General features: G+C 39.2%; 1 protein-coding gene across 50 annotated transcripts in view; it reads right to left on the bottom strand.

Annotated features, from left to right (window-relative positions):
• LOC135196123 (titin-like) overlaps positions 1–17,163 on the bottom strand; it is an 856,828-nt gene that overhangs the window by 155,292 nt on the left and 684,373 nt on the right. The window lies entirely within an intron of this gene.

The raw sequence follows: 17,163 nt of genomic DNA, 5'->3' as shown, positions 1-17,163 counted from the left end.
GTGAAAGGAAGAGGCCAGAAGGTGGTTTTGTAAGGTAGTGTCTCCTCAATCAGTCTTGAACTGTGGCCACTTTCGTGCGACCAGTCACCTCTGAAATATGCAATCGGCGTGACGTAATTCGTAGGAAGTGTACAACTCACAACGGTATAACCATACATACATACATACTACATACATACATACACACACATATAGAATGCTTCTTCCTAAACGCCTCGGCAACTGGTCTTGGAAACATCCTTCACAAGGAAGGCTCTGTGAGGAATGCTCCCTCCGTCAAGGAATTCTTGTAAGGAAGGATCCGTACAAATGGTCGTAAGAAATGCTTCGTAAGGAACGCTCGGTATGAATGTTTTGTAAGGAACGCTCCGTACAGATGCTCCGTAAGCAACGTTTCGTTAATGAATGCTACGTGAGAAACGCTCCGTATCCGTACGGAGCGTTCCGTTAAGGAATGCTTCGAAAGGAAGGCTCCGTAATGAACTCTCCATAAGGAATGCTCCGTAAGGAACGTTCCGTTAAGGAATGCCCCTTATCCATACGGAACGTTCCATAAGTATTATTCCGTATCCGTACGGAACGCTCCGCAAAGGAATGCTTCGAAAGGAACGCTCCGTATGAAACACCAAGCGATGAATGCTTCGAAAGGAAGGAACGGCTCCGTGCGGAACGCTCCCTCAAGCGGCAAAAGACCGCGCCGGCGGGAGTCGGCTTCGGAAGAAGCGGCTGAGAGAGAGAGAGAGAGAGAGAGAGAGAGAGAGAGAGACGTTCCGGTGATTAAGACGCTGGCTGTCATTACGTCACCACCTCCCCCCACCCCTCCCGAACGTTACTACGACGCCCTTGCACACACACGAAGGGCGGCGTGAGGCCTGGGTGAGATGGATGGATGGATGGAGAGAGAGAGAGAGAGAGAGAAGCTCCACGCGTGGTGTGCAATATATCAGGCAATATTATGCACGACACCGATCGCGGGCTAGGAATAAGCTGTCTAAATAATTCAGGGGCCTCCTCCTCCTCCTCCTCCTCCTCCTCCTCCTCCTCCTCCTCCTCCTCCTCCTGTGGAAGGATTTACGAGGGGTCTTCCCAGGTATAATATGGCCGCGCCATAACTTGAGGAGGTTTCGAGATTAGCCCAGTAACTGCTCAGTAACTCAGGAAAAATTAGGTTATTTAACTTTCGCAGGCTTAAACAGTCCTGTTGCCGGAGATGTTTATGATAACCAGCATACATATATGTATATACCTCCAAATCTCTCTCTCTCTCTTGCAGATGTTTATGATAACCAGCATATATATATATATATATATATATATATATATATATATATATATATATATATATATATATATATATATATATATATATATATATATATATATATATATATCCAAATCCCATGGGCAACCCATCACCCCCCCCCTCTCTCTCTCTCTCTCTCTCTCTCTCTCTCTCTCTCTCTCTCTCTCTCTCTCTCTCATCAGCTCCGAAATTCTACTCAAGAGATAATAACTGTATTTATTATGCAAGAGGATATTGCAGAAACGGAGAAAATTGCAGATTCAGACACAAAATGAATAATTATGATGAAGGAAGATCAAATATTATGGAAAAGTTGGATTTTTTAATGTCAGAATTTCTGGAAATGAAAAAAAGAACAACATACCAGAACAGGAAAGAGACATGGGAAAATCCTTATTACTACCAGTATTAAATGAAGGAGAAAACACGCAAACCATCATAGTGATGAATGCGCAGGGTTTAGTTACGAGTAACTCAAAAAGAAAAAATAGAGTACTTAGAAGAACTAACCCAAAATGAAAAGAAATAGATATAATGAATATAAGTGAAAACCTGGTATTCCCAAGAGACTGGGAATGATGATCAAATAAAAGGGTTCCAAACTTATAGATCAGATAGAAAAAATAGGAATCAAGGGGGAACCGCAATATATGGGAAAGACACAAGGAAAATATATGAGAAATATAGTAACTCAGAATGTGAACTAATAGCGGTAGAATTTGAATCTGAAAAATTGATGAAACATAGTAATATATAGACCTCCTAATACTAAAGAGTTTGACTTAATAATTGAAAAATTGGATGATATATGTAGAAATCACAAGGACTGGATATTCTCCTATCTGGTGACTTCAACTTTCCTTTCGTAGAATGGAAAGAACGAATAGGAGATTGTGGTTGTACTTATACATATAAAAAAGAGAGTAATAGTAGTGCAGAAGATAAGAGGCAATTTGAAAAGCTATTAGATATGCTACTAGAATACAACATTCAACAAATAAATCACCTGCCAACAAGAAAGGAAAATACTTTAGACCTAGTATTTGTGAACGAGATGAATTATGTTAAAGAAATAATAGTTTATAATGCGAGTATTCAGACCATAATGTCATAGAATTAACAGTTCATTCCAAAGCAAGTGAAAATAGAGATAAGCAAGAAATGAAAAAAGTGGGAAGGATATGGAAAATACAACTTCTACAGTAAAAATATAAAATGGTCAGAAATTAATGAAGAATTAAACAAAGATTGGGATAACATTTTCGTAAGTGATGACATAAGGGTAAATATCGGAGATATTATATAAAATATTGGAGAAAATAGTCGGAAAAATATATACCGAAGAAGAAAAGTAAACATTCATGCATACCAAGAGACAGAAGGATCTTGTTCCAGAAAATCAGAAAGTGGAAAAAAGGTCTTGCAAAAGAAAAAAATGCATGGAAAGTTATAGAACTAAAAAGTAAGATAGAAAATGCAGAACAAAAGATTATACAATCAAAAGAAAATGAAAAACGGGACTTGGAAGAAAAAACCCTATTAAATATCAAGCAAAAACCCCAAACTATTATACTCATATGCGAAGAAGATGAATAAAAGAAGAATAGAAATAGGCCCTCTGAGAATTGAAGGGAGATTAACGAATGAAAAAAAGGAAATTTGCACATACTGGCAGAACGATATAAGAGAGAATTCACCCCTAGAATAGATAATGAAGATAATGATATAGAAGTAAGGGAAGAAAATAGTGAATATTTAGCTGACATAGAAATTAATGAAGCTGATATTGTGCAGGCAATTAATGAAATTAAAAATGGAGCTGCTGCAGGGCCGGATGGAGTCCCTGCTATTTTGTTAAAGAAAGTAGTTCATTCTATCGCAAAGCCACTTGCAATATTATTAAGACAAAGTGTAGATACAGGCAAGATTTATGATGAGCACAAAATTAGCATATATCACCCCTACTTTCAAAAGTGGATCAAGACTAGAGGCAAGTAATTATAGGCCTGTGAGTCTAACATCACATATTATGAAAGTGTATGAAAGGGTAATGAAGAAAAAATATTATGAAACATTTAATAAAAAATAATTTGTTTAATATAGGACAACACGGTTTCGTACCCGGAAAAAGATACAAACAAACCCAACTGTTAGTCCACCGTGAGAACATATTCAAAAATATGAAAAGCGGAAATGAAACAGATGCTGTGGTTTATCTAGACTTTGCAAAAGCCTTTGACAAAGTAGACCATAATATATTAGCAAAGAAAATTAGAAAACACAATATCATAGATAAAGTAGGAAGATGGTTAAAAGAATTTTTACAACAGAAAAACAGATAGTATTGCAAACGATGAGAAATCGGATGAAACCAAGGTAATATCCGGTGCCACAAGGTACGGTGCTAGCTGCAATATTGTTTGTTATTATGATTGAAGACATAGACAGTAATGTTAAGATTCGGTAGTGAGTAGTTTTCGCTGATGACACGAATAAGTAGAGAAATTACTGTGATGAAGATAGGAACGCTCTACAAAGAGACCTTAACAAAGTATATGATTGGGCAGAGGTAAATAGGTGGATGGTACTCTGATAAATTTGAATCAATAAATTGGAGACAGAGAAGGAAAGCTATATGATAGGGACCTAATAATGAGACAATCACAAATAAGGAAGCAGTTAAAGACCTTGGTTGTGATGATGAATAGGAACATGTTATGCAATGATCAAATAGCAATTCTGTTGGCAAAATGTAAAGCAAAAATGGGAATGTTGTTACGGCACTTCAAAACAAGAAAAGCTGAACACATGATTATGCTTTATAAAACATATGTTCGTAGTCCACTTGAATATTGCAATATGATATGGTACCCACACTATCAAAAGGATATTGCACAAATAGAGAGTGTACAAAGGTCCTTTACAGCTAGAATAGAAGAAGTTAAGGACCTAGACTACTGGGAAAGACTACAATCCTTAAAATTATATAGTCTAGAAAGGAGAAGAGAACGCTACATGATAATTCAGGCATGGAAACAGATAGAAGGAATAACAGAAAATATCATGGAACTAAAAATATCAGAAAGAGCAAGCAGAGGTAGATTAATAGTGCCAAAAACTATACCAGGAAAAAATAAAGGAAAGCACACAGGACATTAATCCACTACGCACCAGCATCGATAATGCAGCGTCTATTCAATGCGTTGCCAGCTCATCTGAGGGAATATATCAGGAGTGAGCGTAGATGTGTTTAAGAATAAGCTCGACAAATAATCTAAACTGCATCCCAGACCATCCAAGATTGGAAGATGCAAAATATACCGGAAGATGTACTAGCAACTCTCTGGTAGACATTAGAGGCGCCTCACACTGAGGGACCTGGGGCAACCCGAACGAACTGTAAGGTCTGTAAGGTAAGGTAAGGTAAGGTCTCTCTCGATGCAAATTACGCACAGATATTATCTTGACAAAAACCAATCACGGAATAAATTTTGAAAAAATGTGAATTATTCTCTTTTTGCGATCTTTGCAAACGCACACCACGCACAAGCATAGTTTGAAGATTGATTTGTTTACGGTTACTAGTAAAACTGGCGTCACAGCATCGACTAGGTTATTGCCGACGTAATAAAATCAAATAAGTGACTCAAGAAAATAATGTTTAAGTTGAGAAACACACACACACACACACACACAACACACACACACACACACACATATATATATATATATATATATATATATATATATATATATATATATATATATATGTTATATATATATATATATATATATATATATATATATATAATATGCTTGAAAAAATTCACAGTAGATGCACTTGACTTCATTAAATAAGCGAATACCACAGGAAAATGATAGAAGAATCCCAAGCGCTTCGTCTTTACTAAGACAGTAAAGACGAAAGCCCTTGGATATTCTGCCTATCATTTTCCTGTGGTATTCGCTTTATACAATAAATACATGTATGTATGTATGTATATATATAATATAGAATATATAATATATACACACATATGTATATATATACATATATGTATGTATGTATAGTATATATATATATATATATATATATATATACATACTTTTTTTTAATCATACTGTACAGAATAAGACAATAGACGGGGAAAATTCAGTTCTTCTCCAATGAAAGCAAGAGAAAGCACTGCTGGCATTTTTGCAAGCTGTAATCATCTCAATTAGCCTTGAACTGTGGTGGCCACTTTCGTGTGGAAGATCACTCCTAATATATGAAATATATCCAGAGGAGATTTACCAAGTATATTTAAAAACCCAATTTCCTGCTTGGCTGCCATGACGGTGTATATTATATGTTCGTCTGTCGAGACGATCAGAGAAAGACACGGCCCGGCGACTTTCTTCTGGCCCCTCCGAACCACTGTCATTGACAGACATTCTTCTTGTGACTCATAAGATCTGCTCGTTCTCTCTCTCTCCTCTCTCTCTCTCTCTCTCTCTCTCTCTATATATATATATATATATATATATATATATATATATATATATATAATAAATAATAATAATAATAATAATAATAATAATAATAATAATAATAATAATAATAATAATAATAATAATAATAATAATAAACGCTCCAAGTAGAGGTCTATTGGAGGAAGAAACTGTTAGGAATTTTTTAAGACAAACTCTTTTCATCTTCCTATGTGGAATAAAATTGAATATACATACGCATACATATTATATTTATAATATATATATGTAAATATATTGTATATATACACATACATATATGTATATTTATTCTTCCTTTCCAGAGTTTAAAAAATGAATAATTATCGTTACTCGAATAAATTCTCGCCCGGTTTGGCCCGATCGCAAAGTCGTCGACAAGAATTCCCCTATTTTAAAATGAAATACCACTGATCAGTAACCTTCCATATGACACACGGATGGAAATCATGAATAATCCTTTTTTTTTTTTAAATCATCTGAGTGTTAGCTACTGATAGTCTCATCAGAAGTTTCCGAACATTCAATAATTGAAACCTCTGCATCTATCTTCCTGTTAAATGATTCGAACCAAGTTCACGAGTAACGTAAAGAACATATATATATTTTTTTGCAAGCAGTTCTTCTGTCGTTTCAGATTTTTTAAAAGCATTTGAAAAAAATAACTCAACTGAAATAGCTCTAGTTGACGTATGGTATCTAAGATATTTTTAAGTATTTTAAAAAATAACTCAACAGAAATAGCTCTAGTTGACGTATGGTATCCGACTGAAAAGAGCTGAACACCATATATATAAAAATATGAGCAGAAAACGCACAGAAAATCGTTGGGCGATTCTGTGAGAAAATAAAGAAACGAATCCCGCTGCTGGGATTGAGAGGGTCCTTCGTTACCTTGGGGAGTGTGTGTGTGTGTGTGTGTGTGTGTGTGTGTGTGTGTGTGTGTGTGTGTGTGTGTGTGGGCTCTCCCATGAAAACCATAAGCAAAAGACCTTAGTCCTCGTCGCAATTTAAGGCCGACTACATTTACGCGGTTATCGAACTTGAATAAAAACGGGTGATGTATTATTCCAACATCTCCAGCCTCCTCCTCCTCCTCATCTCCAGACACACTTTGGGAGATTGGAAAGAAGGCGTTCGCTCTTTTGCAACAGCAAGGCTTACGGGCTTTATGTGAATGCCACTAGATTAGAAGCAAAAAAAATAAAATAAATAAAAAAATAAAATGAAATAAAATAAAATTAAAAAAGTGTACAGTTTGAAAAATGTACCAGATGCGCTCCACGTATTTCCAACAATGATTCTGTTTGTTGTGTGCGCGCGCGCGTGTCCGTATTTTATTTATTTATTTGTTTATTTTTTAATCCTTCTCTTACTTCCGGCTTACAAGATACTACTGAATCATCTGTACCCAAACCTGTAAACGGAGAGAGAGAGAGAGAGAGAGAGAGAGAGAGAGAGAGAGAGAGAGGCTATTTTTTATTGAGTAGAGAGAGAGAGAGAGAGAGAGAGAGAGAGAGAGAGAGAGAGAGAATTTATATTAAAAACACGATTAGCTATAAAGTATCATTACAAATATCACTACTGCCACCACTACTGTCAATTTACCTTTTGTTTTGAGAGAGAGAGAGAGAGAGAGAGAGAGAGAGAGAGAGAGAGAGAGATACAATCTGCATGGCTATGACGAAATGATAAACCCTCTTCTTGTGTCGCTGACACGGAAGCACAAGCGAGACAGAGAAAAGTGACAGAAGGAATGAATCAAAAGGACTGAAGGAAGGATTCGTGGCTCAAGCAATTTCCCACGCGGGGGCGGCGGCGGGGTGGGGGGGTGGGGTAGTAATTGAATCCTATCATGCCTGGATGCTTGCACAGACGCGGAATGTCATTCCTCTCTAAAAGGTGCTTTCGACTTCGTCATCAGAAACGTGGGAGATCGACAAGACTCGCTGACTGATTGGTTTATTATAACATCTCAAACTGGCGTCACAAAAATCGACAACGGGGGAATGATTGCTTTTTTTTTTTTTTTTAATCATTAAATGGTTACCTGCAAGTCTGCAAGAAGTCGGGAGACTACAAAAGAATGGTCTACAGAATTTAATACAAAGCTTTAAGAACGGAAGACTACTAGAGAACGATCTACAGACTAAAAAAAAAAAAAAAAATGCAAAATTCGGGAAACTACACAAACGATGTTTTGTAGAATTCTAAAAAAATGTTACAGAATTCAAAACAAAGCTGTAGAGAACGGGAGACAACTAGAGAATGATCTACATATTTGTTAAAAAATGTATAAAAATGTTTAAAAAATGCAAAAGTCGGGAAACTACAAAAACGATGTTTTGTAGAATTCTAAAAAAAGTATTAAAAAAAAAAGAAAATTCGGGAACCTATAAAAACGATGGCTTGTAGAATTTAAAAAAATGCATTTAAAAAAAAAAAAAAAAAAAGCAAAATTCGGGAACCTACAAAAACGATGGTTTGTAGAATTCTAAAAAAATGCATTTAAAAAAAAGTAAAATAAAAAAATAGCAAAATACGGGAACCTACAAAAACAATCGTTTGTAAAATTCAATAAATAAAAAAAAATGCTTCCAGAAGCTGGAAGACTACAAGAGAATGATCTACAGAATTTTTTTTCTTTTTAAGCTCTAAGCACGGAGCAGGAAAACTACAAGAGTAAGATCTACAGAATAAAAAAAAAGTTACAACCGCCGATAGGCTACACATGACAATCTACAGATTTACAATTTTTTTTATTACTACATGTCTCAATTTCTCATTATTATTATTATTATTATTATATATATTTTTTTTGTGTGTGTCTATCACAGTCCTCCAATTCGACTGGGTGATATTTATAGTGTAGGGTTCCGGGTTGCATCCTGTTATTATTATTATTATTACTATTATAATTATTATCATTATTATTACTATTCAGAAGACGAAACCTATTCACATGGAAGAAGCCCACCTAAAGGGACCATAACATGAAATTAAGCTTCCAAAGAATATTAAGGCGTTCATTAAGAATAAGTAAGAAGTAAGGTGAGATACAGAAAGAACAGATCGCACCTATCGAAAACCCATAGAAAGAAAATGAATACGTAGATGAATAGATAATCAAAAGTATTAATGCGTTATGCATGGAAGATGAACGGAGACAGCCGATCGATGAAAGGGGAGAGAGAGAGAGAGAGAGAGAGAGAGAGAGAGAGAGAGAGAGAGAGAGAGAGAGAGAGAGAGAGAGAGAGCGTTAGTTTCCATAAACTAATTCAACTCTCCTAAAACTTTGCAACGAAAGCGTATAAGATGGGTGAACCCCTAAACAGGTTGTAGGCCTTACCAGCCCTGAGCAGGTTGTAGGCCTTACCAGCCCTGAGCAGGTTGTAGGCATTTCTTACTTCTTACTATGTAAACAGAAGGACCATATACTTACAACACTTAGCGAAGGTCCATATGTTGACAACAGTAAGCGAGGGTACCAATCGTTGTCAAAAATCTTAAAAGTGACATATACAGTAAAAGTATATACAAAGCTCCATACAATAAAATGAAATGGGTATCTTTTATGGACAAAATTCTTATACTAACATTGCACAAAGCACTAACTCGAAGGTCATAGGTTATAAATGGACGCCCCCACAGCCAGAATTTAATCGATATAATTTTGTATACCCAGCAAAGGCACCTTTAATCACGATTCCTTAAACCAAGCCTCTGCAATTGAATGGCATCGTTCAAATGAATTCACGACAACCCACCATTATGCAAGTGCAATCAATCGCTCTGTGTGATAATACCTTTAATTCAATTCACGAAACGTGAAAAATTCTTCTTTCACCCATCTTACCCATCAGCTAAAAAGAAAAAAAATCTAACGTGTCACTTCAAATGCCCGAAGTCATCTGGATGGATATGAAGAGGGAGAATAAATACACAAGATTCCTCTTGCACAAAATAAAGGGCAGAAACCACGCTTGATTTTATTTATTAATCTAGTGACACATCCAACATATGTTACACGATGTGTATTATGGACGTATCGCTACTGTTACTCAACAAAGTAATTAGGTCTACGCAAACTACAGTATATAGTATTAATTTACTATGTTTTCACTGTAAAACGTACATGCGAGGCACCAACGCACGCACGCAAGCACACCCTTTGGGAAATGGATGAAAGAGAGAGAGAGAGAGAGAGAGGAGGGGGGGGGGGGGGGGGGGGGGGAGCTCCCCAGAGAAACCCGGGTCGATCTTCGAAACGCATAAACATACATACCCGGGGGTCGCAAGGCGAAATTCAGGGGTGGGGGGAGAAAAGGAGAGAAGAGAAGAAGGACGCCAAAGGTATAAAGAAACACCACAGCACAGACGAGAGAAAGAAGAGGAAGAGGAGGAGGAGGAGGAAGAAGAAAACGAACGCAATTTGCCAGTTGCTCAGCGAGGCGATATTTCAGTGCGCCGAGGCGGTTACTTGATACCTCGTAGGGGGATCGAATATGTGCCCGAGAGGATGAGGGAGGAAGAGAGAGAGAGAGAGAGAGAGAAACGGAAGCGTAGAACCGAACATAATAAAAGAAAGGGGGAACTGCGAGGGTGGAGAGAGAATGAGGGAGAGGTAGAACAAAAGAAGAAAGCGAGGATAATGACGCGAAGGATTAAAGAAGATTAAAAGTAAAGAGAGAGGGGTTAGAAGAGGGGAGAGAGGTTCCACGTCAGCGGCTGGTGGTGAGCGCCATGTCCGGGCACATCATCGGTGATGTCCCATGGACATTCGGTGATGTGGGAACGAGAGAAACATCAGTAAAAGAGGGGACAAAAACCCCTCTAGTCTCCGTAAAAATGCTTATTAAGAAACAGTAAAGATCTGAGGACTAAATAATGATTCAAAGAGACTTATAATTGGATGAGTGTGTTCCCACAACAACTTGAATCGTAATGTACTAGTTTAAGGTCCTACAAAGGACTGAGAGATCCTTGAGAACAGGGGGTTCCCCTCTTTGTCGACACTGCAGAGAGAGAGAGAGAGAGAGAGAGAGAGCGAAAGCAGCTGACGGACGCCCTCTAGCATAAATGAGGGGGAAACGCCGTTGGTATCCAAAGAGGGACTCGGTTACCTATCGGGAAGGCTGTTGAGACCAGGAACTCTCCATTTCTAAGACCAAGTTCTCAAATTTTGCCCTTACGGGCTGTTGAAGAGCAAGAGCCTGTGCCAGCACAAGGCTGGCTCTTAATCTGGATGCAGAAAAGGTTATAGAAAGATCGTTCAAAATTTCTGGGCACGCTCCTTCCAAAGGAGACGGCTTACATAATCTCTAGGCCTATAGCAGAAACAAACTGGCAGTACGAATATTTTCTTATTCGTAGAGTCATTTCAACTACACGTCGTCTCTCTCTCTCTCTCTCTCTCTCTCTCTCTCTCTCTCCCTTGACGTATATATCTTTCCTTTCAGTATACCTGAAGGCATCAGCATCTTGCAAGCGGGCTATGCGTCAATGCACGCCTGGAGGCGTATTGGAGGACTGAAATGAGAGAGAGAGAGAGAGAGAGGAGAGAGAGAGAGAGAGAGAGAGAGAGAGAGAGGAGAGTGTCGGAGGGGATGCAAAAGAGATGTTCCTCTTGAATATATATATAAAATAATCCCCTTATGGATTAAAGTGTGAAATAAATGATTACTGAGGACTACCGGATCAAAATACGTAACGCGAACGTATATATATATATATATATATTTTTTACACCATCTCTATGGTCGGTGAGGCTCAACCACCTTTTAAAAGAATATGGAATGAAATGGAAAATAAAATCTAGGCATAGGCCCAAGCGCTGGGGTCTATGTGATGAGGGCATTGTGCGGTGAGAGAGAGAGAGAGAGAGAGAGAGAGAGAGAGAGAGAGAGAGAGAGAGAGAGGCCCTCAATAATGCCGAAATATGAACGCCATCACATAAGTCGGTGACCTAAGTATGAAGAATATCTGGCAAGGAAATTTCGTCGCAAACAGAAGAAGAAAAAAAGTAAATCAATCTGCAGGTTCCCCCCCCCACCCCCCCCCCCCCCCCCCCAAGAGATGTGCTTTCAAAACTTCCCTAATAGCCGGAATAATACCTGTTTAAGGCAAACTTGTATCTCTTCGAAGTTTACAGCCAAGCCAAATCCTGGCATTAAAACTTTCCTATTTAACTTCACTTGGGGAAAAAAGTCCGTCCATACTTTCGTGATACTGCTCCAAATTTTGCGGTAGCCGTTCTTGGCAAAGGCAAACTTACGAAATCGTAATAAAATGCCAGGGTACGAAAGAGAGGAAGACGGTATATGTTTTTCTTCTTATGTGTAATCGATGTCCACATACGATACACACATTCGTATGTATAATACGAGAGACGTGTGGGTGTATAATCGAAATTTGTTTTCGTGTTAAGTTGACTTCCGTGAGCTCTTCAAAATCTTCCAGCCCAGGACATTCCACGTTCAGTTTAAGACCAGTCATAATGAACCAACGACGACCTCCTCCTCCTCCTCCTCCTCCTCCTCCTCCTCACAGCCGAACGTGATGACCCTGACCTTCCCCTCGTCTTTCGTGTCTACTCTTTCCCCTTTCCCCTTCCCTCCTCCATCCCCGCCTCATACCTACCGTTCCTCTCTTTTCCTACAACATGGAGGAGGAGGAGGAAGAGGAGGAAGAGGAGGAGGAGGAGGAGGAGTTGTGAAACCGTAGTACAGTTAGTTATAAGGTTTTGTCGGGGGGAGAGGAGAATGGCAGACGACCTCTCAAGAGGCTCGCCCGAGGCACTGCAACAAGGCGCCCTCAGCAGCAGCAGTACTGAGGAGAACGTGCCTCAGAGAGAGAAAGTAAATTGTGAAGCTGGAAAAGGGGAGTGATAAAGGGGTAGGGGGAGAGCGGGGGAAAGAGGGGAATGTGTAAAAGGTGGGGAGGAGGAGGAGGAGGAGGAGGAGGAGGAGGAGGAGGAGGAGGTCGGCATAAGGCTGATAAAGGCGATGAGTCTCTGTGTTTCTCTGTGGGTGCGGCTTCCAAGGTTCAAGGTGCCGTCGTGTGACAACAGGAGGGGGGGGGGGGTGGTAGGTAGAGAGAGAGAGAGAGAGACTATACAACGTCGGCTGATGAAGTTATAGTTGGGGTTTGGCCACGAGGCTGTTGTGAATGCAGGTTCCGAAAGAAGGGTGAAAGGAAAATGAGAGAGAGAGAGAGAGAGAGAGAGAGAGAGAGAGAGAGAGAGAGAGAGAGGTGGGGCTGGCTGCGGAGGAGGAGGAAGAGGAGAGCAGCAGCAGCAGCAGCAGCGGCGGCGGCGGCGGTGTTGCTGTGTGTGTGTGGTGTTGGACGGCTTTTAAAGCCGACGGATTTTTCGCCTCCAACCAGCCAGGAGGCTTTCCCCAAGGAGAGGAATTTCTCTAGTGTTCCCGGCAACAAGGAGCCGAAAAAAAAAAAAATGGTGACACGGCTGCTGGAATATCGTACTGGAAACCATACGCAGAGAATGATCAACCGCCCCCACCCCCCGCCCCTTCTGACGCAGAAGTTCTTACGTATGCATGCTGTAGACACACTACGAAGGCAAGTGAATGAAAGAATCATTTGTATATGTGGGCTTATTTATGAGTTGACCGCGTGTCCAGTTCATTTAAAATTACTCTCTCTCTCTCTCTCTCTCTCTCTCTCGGCGTCAATAACCTAAATGTTGTGACGCCTGTTTTAACAGACACGATCAATCAACCTCTCTCTCTCTCTCTCTAACACACACACACAAACACACACACACACACACACATACTTTTTGTGCATCTATAAATGAATACTTAATACTTACAATGCACCATGGCGACTAAAATGAATCGACCACAACCCCCCTTCCCCCCAAAAAATGTTATTTGCAAAGAAAAAACTACAAGATATAGAATTAAGATTGTTTACATATATATATATATATATATATATATATATATATATATATATATATATTAAACACGCTTTTATTAAAATACGCCAAAATGTTAAAATAAATTGCTTTTGGAGACGCCCCAGGATTCACTGACAGTTAACCATGCCTACAAAAATAAAAGCGTTGGCGCCAAACATGGAAGGAAATGCTATATATATATATATATTATATATATATATATATATATATATATATAATGTATATATATATATTAGTATATCTAATTATACGATATAATATATATATCATATAGATATATATATTATCTTTAGTAGCAATTCATTCCACTGTGAATGAACAGTAAAACCTGCCCGTAGAGATGAGTGACCACACGATGTCTCCTCTTAGGATTGACTAACAAGTCTTTGAGACATCCTAATCCTTGTAACTCCATGTAACTCCATGTTTGGCGCCCACGACGTTATTTCTGTAGACACGATTGATTGTAAGAAAACCCTGCAGTCTCAAGACATTTATTTTTCAATTTTGGGTGTATTTTAATAAAAGCAAAACTAAAAAATATATTTTATTTCATACATTTTCGTTTTGACAGAAATTGCAACCGAATTATGACTGTAGCTAACGAAATTGACATCCTGTCGACCCAAAGGTTTGAAAAATCCATAGAGTTATTTAGCGGATGAAAGAAGTTGTGAAAAACCCGCAGAGTATCACACGGATCCTGAGATACTGGGAGAGGTCACTGAAGGGTCACTTAAAAGTTACTGCTGACTTACTGATTCATTTAAGTTTGTATTGTCACCGGTATTGAGTAACCATGCACAATTTCGAGCCGCTCGGAAGAAGGGAACAGGTCGAAAATTGAGTTACAAGATTTGGCCCAGACAGACAAAGACCAAAAAAAGCAAGGTAAATAAAAGAGTAAAAATTAAAAAAAATCCGTTAACCGAATTGTTATCAACTAACCATCACAATAGTAAAGAATAAATCCTATTCATTCAGAATTTGTAATATTTTTTTTAGCCTCAAAAACGTCTCGAGAGGCCTATTGAGAATTTTAGAAAGGTTAACCACGGTTAATTCAAGCCAGAATTTACTCCCAACTTCTAGGTATGGATATAATGCTTCTTCTCTCTCTCTCTCTCTCTCTCGCTACTGATATGTACACCACATATTTGCACACACACACACACACACACACACACACTCACTGACTCTTATACTACATACCACATAATAGCACACATACATGCACACTCACTAACACTCTTACTAAACATATGTATACTGCATACTTACACATATACTCAGACACTTATTACGCGTATGTCTACCGCATACTTGCAAACACATCTACACTCACTGACAATTACTAAACTTTATTCCATTACGACACGATTCAGAGAGAGAGAGAGAGAGAGAGAGAGAGCTGGATACAAAAGAATTGGCAATGCAGTAGACAAAGACAGAGAAACAGAGGCAAGAAAAAGGGTCGGATAAAGGTGGATAAAGTTTGCGGCAGAAGTCGAAGAAAGAGAAATAAAAGAAGATAATGAGTAAACAAATGAAGAGAGAGAGAGAGAGAGAGAGAGAGAGAGGAGCACTACAGTACACGAACGGAAAGCCCTTGTTATACGCAAACTATACGTGTTACCGATACCAGACCGACGAAAACAAGACATGGAGACAGTTTGATTTCAATCAGGACGAGGCAGACACGCGGACAAACAGAAAGTCAGACAAGACACAGTGACAGACAAAAAGCCAAACAGAACTCATACAGACAGACAGAAAGACAGACAAGACAGACATACAGAAAGTCAGATAGACACGACAGATAAGGATAGACAGACAGGTCAGACGGGACATACAGACCAGACAGACAGACAGACAAACAGACAAACAGAAAGTTAGGTAGACACGACAGAGACAGACAAGCAGATAGAAAGACATGACAGATAAGGATAGACAGACAGGGGGTCAGACGGGACGCACAGACAGACAGAAAAACAGCCAAGACAGTCAGGCAGACAGACACAACAGACAGGAAAGTCAGGCAGATAAACATACAGACATGACAAGCAGACACAACCAGTCAGACAGCCAGGTATACACACCAGACAGAGGACAGACATAGCAGGCAGCCAGCAGACAGACATGAGAGACAGCTTCAGACCCTGCCTTCCTCCCTACTGCTGCTACTGCTACCACTAAGAGGATAAGGAGGGGGAGGGGGGAAGGACCCACCTTCTGGTCACCAACCCTCACAGCTCACCTTTAATACTGTGTCATCATCAGCCATCACTGCTTTCCCTATTTCTCTCTCTCTCTCTCTCTCTCTCTCTCTCTCTCGCAGCTCCTGCTTCCGCTTTTCCTCCTGTTCTTCTTCTGCTTAGTCTCACCACCATTCCATCAGCAGGAGAACTCTCCTATATAGTTCTTGCTACCACTCTAATACTACTACCACAATTACATTATTCAATACACACACACACACACACACACGTGCATGCGTACGTGCGAAGTATGTACCAGTATGTGTAAGAATGCATGTATGTATATATGTATGTTATGTATGTATACGAGGCATAATGTTGGTATTCATAACGATAATATAGCGATGTCAAAATGCTCACTGAACTGGCAAAGTAAACAGTTGGACATGAAGTAACGATTGTAAGTACTAATGTAAGCTCAAGTGTCAAGTAACTTATGGGTCTTTTTGGAAGGCTTGGGGAGGGGGTGGGGTGGCAGAAGGGGTTACTTATTATAAAAAAAAAAAAAAACACACACACACACAGCATAATAGAGCAGAACTTTTTTGGCAGTTCAAAAGTGACTCGAATTTAATTATTTTTTATTCATTTTTTGGTACTCAGAGATGCCTATGCATGCAGATGGGACACGTGTGTGTGTGGGGGGAGGGGGGGGGGGGGGGGGGGACGTGGCCAAGACAAAAGCTTGGCAGGGCGTCTGTCCCCGCTATGGGGCCTAGCAGACTAGACATTTAAAGTGATGCTCCCACTCCAATAGCAGCTCTCTCTCTCCTCTCTCCTCTCTCTCTCTCTCTCTCTGTGTGTGTGTGTGTGTGTGATGACTCACGCAACATTCAGTCTAGTGCTTATTCCAGAAAGGAAGGATCTGATTTATTTATTTATTTATTTATTATTATTATTTTTTTTTTTTTTTTGTAAAGGAGGAACAGCCTCTGTTGGCCAAAAGACCACCACCCATCCAAGCATCGACCACACCCACTACGGAATATCTTCACCACCAAGCAGGCGACGGAGCAGAGCTATCCAATGGCCATCTCTCTCTCTCTCTCTCTCTCTCTCTCTCTCTCTCTCTGTATATATATATATATATATATATATATATATATATATATATATATATATATATATATATATATATATACATACAT

This window comes from Macrobrachium nipponense, chromosome 17 (assembly GCF_015104395.2).
Source record: "Macrobrachium nipponense isolate FS-2020 chromosome 17, ASM1510439v2, whole genome shotgun sequence".
In the NCBI taxonomy this organism is placed as follows: Eukaryota; Metazoa; Arthropoda; class Malacostraca; order Decapoda; family Palaemonidae; genus Macrobrachium; species Macrobrachium nipponense.
This window is presented reverse-complemented; position numbering and strand designations above follow the sequence as displayed.